The sequence below is a fragment of the Triticum urartu genome, chromosome 1, assembly GCF_003073215.2.
Source record: "Triticum urartu cultivar G1812 chromosome 1, Tu2.1, whole genome shotgun sequence".
Taxonomy (NCBI): Eukaryota; Viridiplantae; Streptophyta; class Magnoliopsida; order Poales; family Poaceae; genus Triticum; species Triticum urartu.
In genome coordinates, this window is record NC_053022.1 from 21,362,922 (window position 1) to 21,371,440 (window position 8,519).

The window sequence follows — 8,519 nt, forward strand, 5'->3', positions numbered from 1 at the left end:
CCGTGTCGTCGATCTGAGACTGGGCGACCTCAGCAACAGGAACATCCGGATGCAACTCCTGATAGTGATGAATGTAAGACCCCAGGTGCTCCTCGGTCTTGCCGTAGTACTGGCTCTCGCCCTCCTTGCGATGACTCCGCTCGCGGGCCAGCTTCCACGACTCCATGTCTGAGAGCGGCCTCTTCAACTTGTCCTCCTACAACGTCAAATAGAAGTCAGCCATACATAAGAACATGACGTAAAGAAGAACAAAAATGCATCATGCACATAGATATACCTTCATGGCCTTGAAGCCCCAGTGGTTCCTGTTTCCTTGGCCGTGTGTCCCGTCGTCTCCACGGTTAGCCCGGGCCTTGATGCTCTTGGCAGCAAACTCTGCATCGGCGCCGAGCCACCTATCCACCAAACTCGCCCATCCGTCATGCCTTCCATAGCACCAACGAGGAACAACCTATGCAAATTTTGGAAGCATGACATGTGAGCACGAAACATATAGTTGACTGCTTGAAACAATGAAAAGTTAGTAATAGTTACCATCATGAACTGCTCCTTGCTCAAGGTAAGTCGTAGCTTCTGCGCTTGAGTTTTGGGCATCTTTTGGTGCAGGTAGTAGTGGTAGTACTGCGAGACGGCAACCCAGCGCACCTCGTACTGCAACTGACGAGCTTTCTTCTTCGCAGCCGCAAGCAAGACCACATCGGCTCTGGCCTTGTGCTCGTCAAGAACTCTATAGAGTTGCTGCAATCATGCAAAAACCAGAAGGAAACAAGGCATGAGTTGAGTGATTCAATGATAAACTATGAACGAAACTGAAGACAAGTGATTCAGAAGAGAACTTACCCAAAATTTGGTGATCACGGCCTTAGCGGTCGTCCCGTACTCCGCGTTGCTGCAAGCCTCGTAGTGGGCCCAGCTCGTGGCCAAAACCCGCTGTTGTGGGTCCCTGTCTGGCCGCGGGCAGAATAGGCCAGGCCAAAACTCCTTCAACAGGACAGTGATAAGGCCGTTCGGTTTACGGCCCTTTCCGTGAAGGATCCAGTTTCTGCAAAAGAATCAAATGATTGCCATGTGTACAATAAGAAAATGTTGTCATGTGTTGAAAATATGATTGAGAGGCACTTACTCTGTCCCACAGGTTCAATGAGCCACTTGTGCTCCTCGATAGAAGGTGGTGTAGGTAGTCCGGCATTACCACGCAGCCACCCCTGCGAAGAACCCGGTGTCAAGTCACCCCACAACGCGGGATCAACCTCCCCTCCACCCTCCTCGGCCTCCTCCTCACCCTCCTCCTCGGCCTCCTCCTCCTCACCCTCCTCCTCGGCCTCCTCCTCCTCGCCATCAGGAACATACTCCTCCTCCTCAGACTCAGAAGGTGCCTCTGTATAGGAGGGCATCGAAGAAGACCCTCCTATTTCAGACACGGCCCGGAGTTTTTTGCCCCGGTTGCCTCTCCCCCCACCTCCTCCTCCTCTAGGGGCTCTCCCCCCACCGCCTCCTCCTCTAGGGTCTCCTCCCCCGACCCCTCCACCTCCCTGTGAGGTGTCATCCTCGCGTAGTCGGGAGGGAACCTTGTGGGCTCGTCCACTCCGAGTAAGTCCTTTAAATTTACTGAGGAAACTAGCGCCGCTGGACTTGCCCATGATTATTAAACCTGCATTGAGAAGAGAATAAACAATTAGTAAGGATATCAATTAAACAAGCATACAGGAAAAACATTAATACCAGAAGAGCACATTAAGCATACTATTGTAATGATCATTAAAAGAACTTACATTTTCTAGAACCCATATGAATCATCGCTATTGTAATCTATTTGTGGACCGGTCTCATCATCACTATCACGCATATCTTCTTCGTTGTCTGACGGAGGTGGAGGCTCTTCCTCATCGTCAGCGTCTTCATTTAACTTTTCAAGCATAATTATGTCTCTTTGATTCACAACTGCCTCACCATCAATCCGTGCGTCGTCGTCGTTTGGGTCCAGGTCAACATAACCCAAGTCATCATCCTCGTTGTTTCGGACCACGTCATCATGTTCCTCTTGATAGAACACTCCCTCGTATGTCATGGGGTTTATGTTGTAGTAATCATCATCGTTCGGGTCCGGTAGCTTACCATGCGGCGACACCTTGAACACAACTTCCCAACCCTTTAGGTACTCTTTCTGGCATGGGTAAGGCAGATAATATACTTGTGTGGCCTGGGTAGCGGCGATAAAGAGATCAGCTCCGGCATAGACGGTTGATGGTTTAACTTCAACTAAACCAACAGAAGGCGTATGTCTCAGACCCTTTTTGGGGTCGAACCATCGGCATTTGAACATAGTGAGACTTAGGTGTTCGCGGCCACGTTTGAATGTAAGCTCGTATATTTTTCCTACCCTTCCGTAGTAATCTACTTCATTATCTCCTTCAGTGAAGACTCCGGTATTTATGGTTTTGGGATCAGGCCGACTGTTCTGTGCTCCTCTGTATGGAAGCGATACACATTCACATCATACTTTTCGCATGTCATGACGACAGGATCAAAACCCATGGAAACCCATCTCAATTCTTCATCCATTGATTCGGTCGGATCATTTCCCTACAAGTTTAATTGAAATTATAGGGTGCATGAGTTTAATTGAAATTATAGGGTGCATGAGTTTAATTGAAAGTGTGAAAAATTACTTTCTCGATGAACCACGCAACGAAATTTTTCCTTCCATCAGCACCCTTTCGGAGAAGAGCAAGTGCCTCCGCTTCAGAAGGAGGCAGCATTCCCGTCCATTCTTCTTCAACGAATCGACTACAATAAGAAAAGCGGTATAAGAACTAGGCAAAGTGAACATAACGAATTGACTAAAAGAATGGTGCAAAGGTATTACCTCATCCACTCATCCTCAACTTCCTTGATGTTGTGCAAGATATAGAACATGACATCCTCCCACTCATCTCGTGGCATGAGATAAGATTTCGAGCATCCAGCCCTACTACCTTGCCCGATGAATAGAGGCAACTTGGGTTTATACTTGGGTTCTTCTGTATTGTATCGAGACACCTTATTGTGCAACGTGGGAACATGGTCCGGATAGTAGGCTGTCCTGAGGTCTGCCACCTCCTCTAGGATAACTGCCTCAGCTATGGAAGCTTCAATCTTAGCTTTGTTTCCACATTTCTGTCTCAGATGCTTGTTCTGTCTCTCAGGGCCATACTGCCAACGATTCTGCACAGGGCCCCCCAACAATACCTCGTTCGGGAGGTGCAAAAGGAGATGTGTCATCGGAGTAAAGAAGCCTGGCGGGAAGATCTTCTCTAGCTTGCATATCAACTCCGGCGCCTTCTTATGCATTTCTTTTATCTTCTCAGGACATACTTCTTTAGCACAAAGCGTGCGGAAGAAATGGCTTAACTCCGCAAGCACACGCCAGACACGCTCGGGAACATACCCCCGAACCATCACCGGCATAATCCGCTCAATCCATACATGATAGTCATGACTCTTGAGCCCGATCACTCTGACCGTTGAAAGATTGACCCCCTTACTTATATTCGACGCATAACCATCAGTGAACTTCACGACGTGTTTCAGCCACTTGAATGTCTCCATCTTATGATCCTTTTTAAGTACGAAGTCAGCATCTGGCTTGAACCAAGATTTTCAACTGCCTGTGGGAGGCTGCATGTGTAGACGTGGTCTATCACAAATATTCTGTTGATCAACTCTAGCATTAACATTATCCTTTGTCTTATCAGGAATGTTGAGGATCGTGTGAAAAAGGGACTCTGCGACATTCTTTTCGGTGTGCATCACGTCTATGTTGTATGGAAGTTTGAGGTCCTTAAAATAGGGAAGCTGCGTGAAGGGGGTAATGTGAGTCCAGTTGTGCGTCTCACCATATCCTTCAAAAATTTTCCCTTTACTCTTTCCTTTGCCCTCGCCCTCGTCTTCGCCTATGGCTTTGCCTTTGCCTTTGCCTTTGCCTTTGCCGTTTCCTTTCCCCTCACCGGCAGGCTTAAGAGCTTTCAGCTGAGCAAGCACATCCGCACCAGAAAACGTTGGAATCTCGTTTACTTCATGGACAACTTTGCCTTTTGTGAAGTTCTTCTTGTCTTCCCTATCAGGATGGTCTGGAGGGAGGAACTGTCGATGCAGGTCAAATGCAACATACTTGCCACCCTTCTTCAGCCAAATGAAAATCAAGGCCTGCATGCACACTGGGCAAGGCATCTTTCCACTTGTACATCATCCGCAGAACAAGGCATAACCGGGAAAGTCATGGATGCAATATTGTAGCCAAACTTTCATCAAGAAATTTTTCTGCAGATGTCGGTCGTATGTCAACCTCGGGAAGTACCAAGAATGGTGCAAATCATCCACCAACGGCTACATAAACACACTCAAATTCTTCCCCGGATATTCAGGCCCCGGAATTATAAGCGACAGGAACATGGTCTTGCGTTGCATTATGGCGCCGGGAGGGAGATTCAGCGGAATAACAAATACGGGCCAACAGCTGTATGGATTAGACGACATACCATATGGATTGAACCCATCACCTGTTATAGCAATTCTGACATTCCCAGCCTCGGCTGCTTCCTCCGGGTACTCTATATCGAATGACTTCCATGCTTCACCTCCTGATGGATGTACAATTTTTTTTGGATTGTACCTTTTCCCTTCCTTGTGCCACTTCATCATTTTGGCAGACTCCTCGGTGATGAAAAGGCGCTGCAGTCTTTTTATAAAATCAAGATACCAAAGAACCTTCACAGGGATTTTTAGCTGCTGCTTCTGACCATGCTTATCGACCACCTCAATATACCGAGAGGAACCGCACTTCCTACAGTACTTGTCATCCGCATACTCATGCCTAAACAAACGGCAATTCTTTGGACAAACATGTATTTTCTCATAGTCCATCGAGAGCGCCTTCATGATTTTCTTCGTACCGTACATGGTTTTCGGCAGTTCATGGCCCTCAGGCAGGCTGTTAGCCCATACTCCCAGAAATGCTTCGAAGCAACCTCGGCTACAGCCGTACTCAGCCTTGACTGCCATCAGTTGCGAGATGGCATCCAGCACAGACAGCTTGGCACCCTCATAGAGAGGTTTCTTTGACGAGGCCAAGATTTCCAGGAAGGCCTTTGCGGTTTCCTCCGACTCCTCCGGTTCATTCGCTGAATGTGACGGAGGTGTCGGCTGTGCAGCAAAGACATCATCTAGCATGTCTCTAACCCCATCATCCTCATAACCAGCGACACGTTGTCGTATCACATCCTCTCTACCACGGTCCCGCTGGGCAAAGTTTATCGGCATATTAAAGTTGGGCATAAATCCATGCGTGCGAAGGTGCTTAGTCATCTCACTCTTATCTCTGCAGATACGCATCTTACATCTGGCACACGGGCATTCTGGCACCATCCTCATTGGACTACGGAATATCTCTTTCAAAAACACATCAGTTTTCTCGACCCACTCTGTTGTTACTTGATTCCGACGGAAAAACCCACTATACATCCACTGATTATCTGCCATCTCTGCTTTATTGGAAGCCACACAACAAAATTAAGGATTCATTTAAATTACTCACATCAATATTTTATTTTTTACAAGGTTGACGAGAAACGACATTTAATCCACCTACATCTCTAATAGGTAAAGATGGGTCCTAATCCCACCCGAGAATGTGTAGATTGAGTACGTTGTCCATGCTCTACCCCATTCCGAGACAAAATTTCGGCAGCACCTCCCCGCTGTTCTCCAAATACACGTCTCGACAAAATGCCGAGAGAATGTGCATCCGGAGAACAACAGGGAGGTGCCGCCGAAATCCTGTCTCGGAACGGGGTAGAGCATGAACAACGTACCCAATCTACACATCCTCGGGCTGTCCGTGGAAAGCGCTGGACAATCCGAAAGAGCTGCGGTGATAAATATGCAATTGAATGCATATTTATCGATGCAACCCTTTCGGACGGGAGACCTAGGTTACGCGACTTGATGTGAAAATTTAATCTAGTGACATGATTAAAAGAACGTATGAGGTGGTGGATTTGTAGCTCACCCTCGGATGTAGATGATGTAGTCGATCAGCGAAGGGACAATCAAAGACCAAGAGCTCCAACGTCAATGATCACTCCACCGGAGGCAACACCAGAAATCCTCTAAATTCCACCAAATGAAAAAAATTAGGTCATCACATCACATATAAAGCATCATCACACATCACATCATATCACGAACTTGTTTTAGCAAGACCAACTTGATGAAGTAACCACTCATCATATCCAAATTTTAACTTTCGTCTCTCTATCTTCACAAAAAAATTACTCTTCCCTCTCATCTCATCTTCACAATACATATATCTATAATATTGAGTATGTATCTAAAAACATAGTAAAACTACACAAATATCCATTCATCTCATCTATCTATCTCACATTGTGCACTTAATTTTTTTCACATTTATACTCTCTTTCATTTCATTCATCTATCTAACATCCATCTATCTAATCATCTATTACTATACATATATATGCATTCATCTACAACATTACTACACAAAAAGGTAAAAAAATCTTACCTACGGATGAGGGGGCGACCACCGGAGCAGGGGACGACCACCGGAGCAGGGGGCGGCCGGTCGGGGCAGGGGACGACCACCGGAGCGGCAGGGGGCGGTCGCCGGAGGGGCCGGCCGGTCGGACCAGCAGGCGGCCGGCCGGGGCGGCGTCCACGCAGGGAGGAGGAAGGGGCGGGGCCGGGGTGAGGCCGTCGCAGTGGCGGGGTCGGGGGAGGCCGGTGCAACGCGTGGTCGGGGGAGGCCGGGGCGACGGCGGGTGGAGACGGCGGCGCCGGCCGGTGTGGAGGCGGGGGGGCGGGGCGGCTGGAGCGAGGTGCGGCGGCGGCGGCTGGAGCAGGGGGGCGGGCGGCTAGAGCGGGGGCGGCGGAGCGAGGTCGCGGGGCAGGTCGGGGTGGGGGGTGCGGCGGCGGCGCAGGTCGGGGTCGGGGGGTGCGGGCGGCGGCAGCTCGGGGCGTGGGGGAGTAAGTGAGTGGATGGGGAAGAACGTGAGTGGATAAGGTCAACTATGCCGACGGCTAAGCCGTCGGCATAGCTCAGGGCGCCACGTGGCACCTATGCCGACGGCTTAGCCGTAGGCATACTTTATTTTTATTTTTATTAGCCACGTCACCGATCCGCGTATAAGCTTCCCTATGGCCGCAGCTATGCCGACGGCTTTGCCGTCGGCATATTTTTATTTTTACTTTTCTTATTTTGTATAAATTTTGTAATGTTTTCTTATTTTTTATAAATATTTTAATGTTTTCTTATACATATTTTTTACATGCAGAACATTATTTAAAATGTACCATACATTTTCTTTAATGATTTGAAACATTATTTTTAATGACATGATCTTTTTTTATATTGTACAACAATTTTCTAAAATATCACGTATATTTTTTTCTATGGTCTCGTGAAAGGTGATACATAGGAAAGCAACTGACTGAGGGGTACCGTTACCGAGTGCCTGATCCGGTAACTATGCGAGTGCCTGATCCGTCTACTACCGTGTCATCGCCGTCCGTGAGGGGGGCACGCCCCGGAGACACGTGCCGCCTCTTCGGACATGCCACCACACCACCCCGCATGTATGAGGGCCCGGTGCGACGCTCCGGTGGCATTGCTACCCCCCAGGGCCCCCGACCCGCCTAACCCTGTAGCGTTTGACCACGGGATCTAGCCCTTTGACTTTGCACGGACGGGATTTGACCAGTGGACCTCTCCACCCGGTTGTGTTAGGTCAGCCCATAGGAACACTTTGGAGCAACATCTGGGCCAAACCCACAGATAAATCCACTCCGTGTAGACCCGATGCGGTAGTTTCCCCCCTCCAGGTGCCGGCGGCGGCGCCGTCCGTGAGGGAGGCCACGCACCGGAGACGCGTGCGGCCTCTTCGGACATGCCACAACACCACCCCGCATGTATGAGGGCCCGGTACGACGCTCCGGTGGCATTGCTACCCCCCAGGGCCCCCGTCCCGCCTAACCCTGGAGCGGTTGACCACGGGATCTAACCCTTTGACTTTGCACGGATGGGCTTTGACCAGTGGACCTCTCTACCCGGTTGTGTCGGGTCGGCCCAGAGGGACACCGAGGAGCAACATCTGGGCCAAACCCACAGCTAAATCCACTCCGTGTAGACCCGATGCGGTAGTTTCCCCCCTCCAGGTGCCGGCGGCGGCGCCGTCCGTGAGGGGGGCCACGCACCGGAGATGCGTGCGGCCTCTTCGGACATGCCACAACACCACCCTGCATGTATGAGGGCCCGGTACGACGCTCCGGTGGCATTGCTACCCCTCAGGGCCCCCGTCCCGCCTAACCCTGGAGCGGTTGACCACGGGATCTAGCCCTTTGACTTTGCACGGATGGGCTTTGACCAGTGGACCTCTCCACCCGGTTGTGTCGGGTCGGCCCAGAGGGACACCGGGGAGCAACATCTGGGCCAAACCCACAGCTAAATCCACTCCGTGTAG

The 8,519-nt window shown here is 49.9% G+C and overlaps 1 long non-coding RNA gene across 1 annotated transcript; it reads right to left on the bottom strand.

Annotated features, from left to right (window-relative positions):
* Window positions 1-1,263: 1,263 nt before the first annotated feature.
* LOC125543310 lies at window positions 1,264-6,689 on the bottom strand. Its single transcript, XR_007298389.1, has 3 exons — window positions 6,566-6,689; window positions 6,047-6,146; window positions 1,264-1,651 (listed from the first exon to the last, which is right to left on the bottom strand). It is a non-coding gene; the product is annotated as an uncharacterized LOC125543310 (long non-coding RNA).
* Between the last annotated feature and the right edge of the window lie 1,830 nt (window positions 6,690-8,519).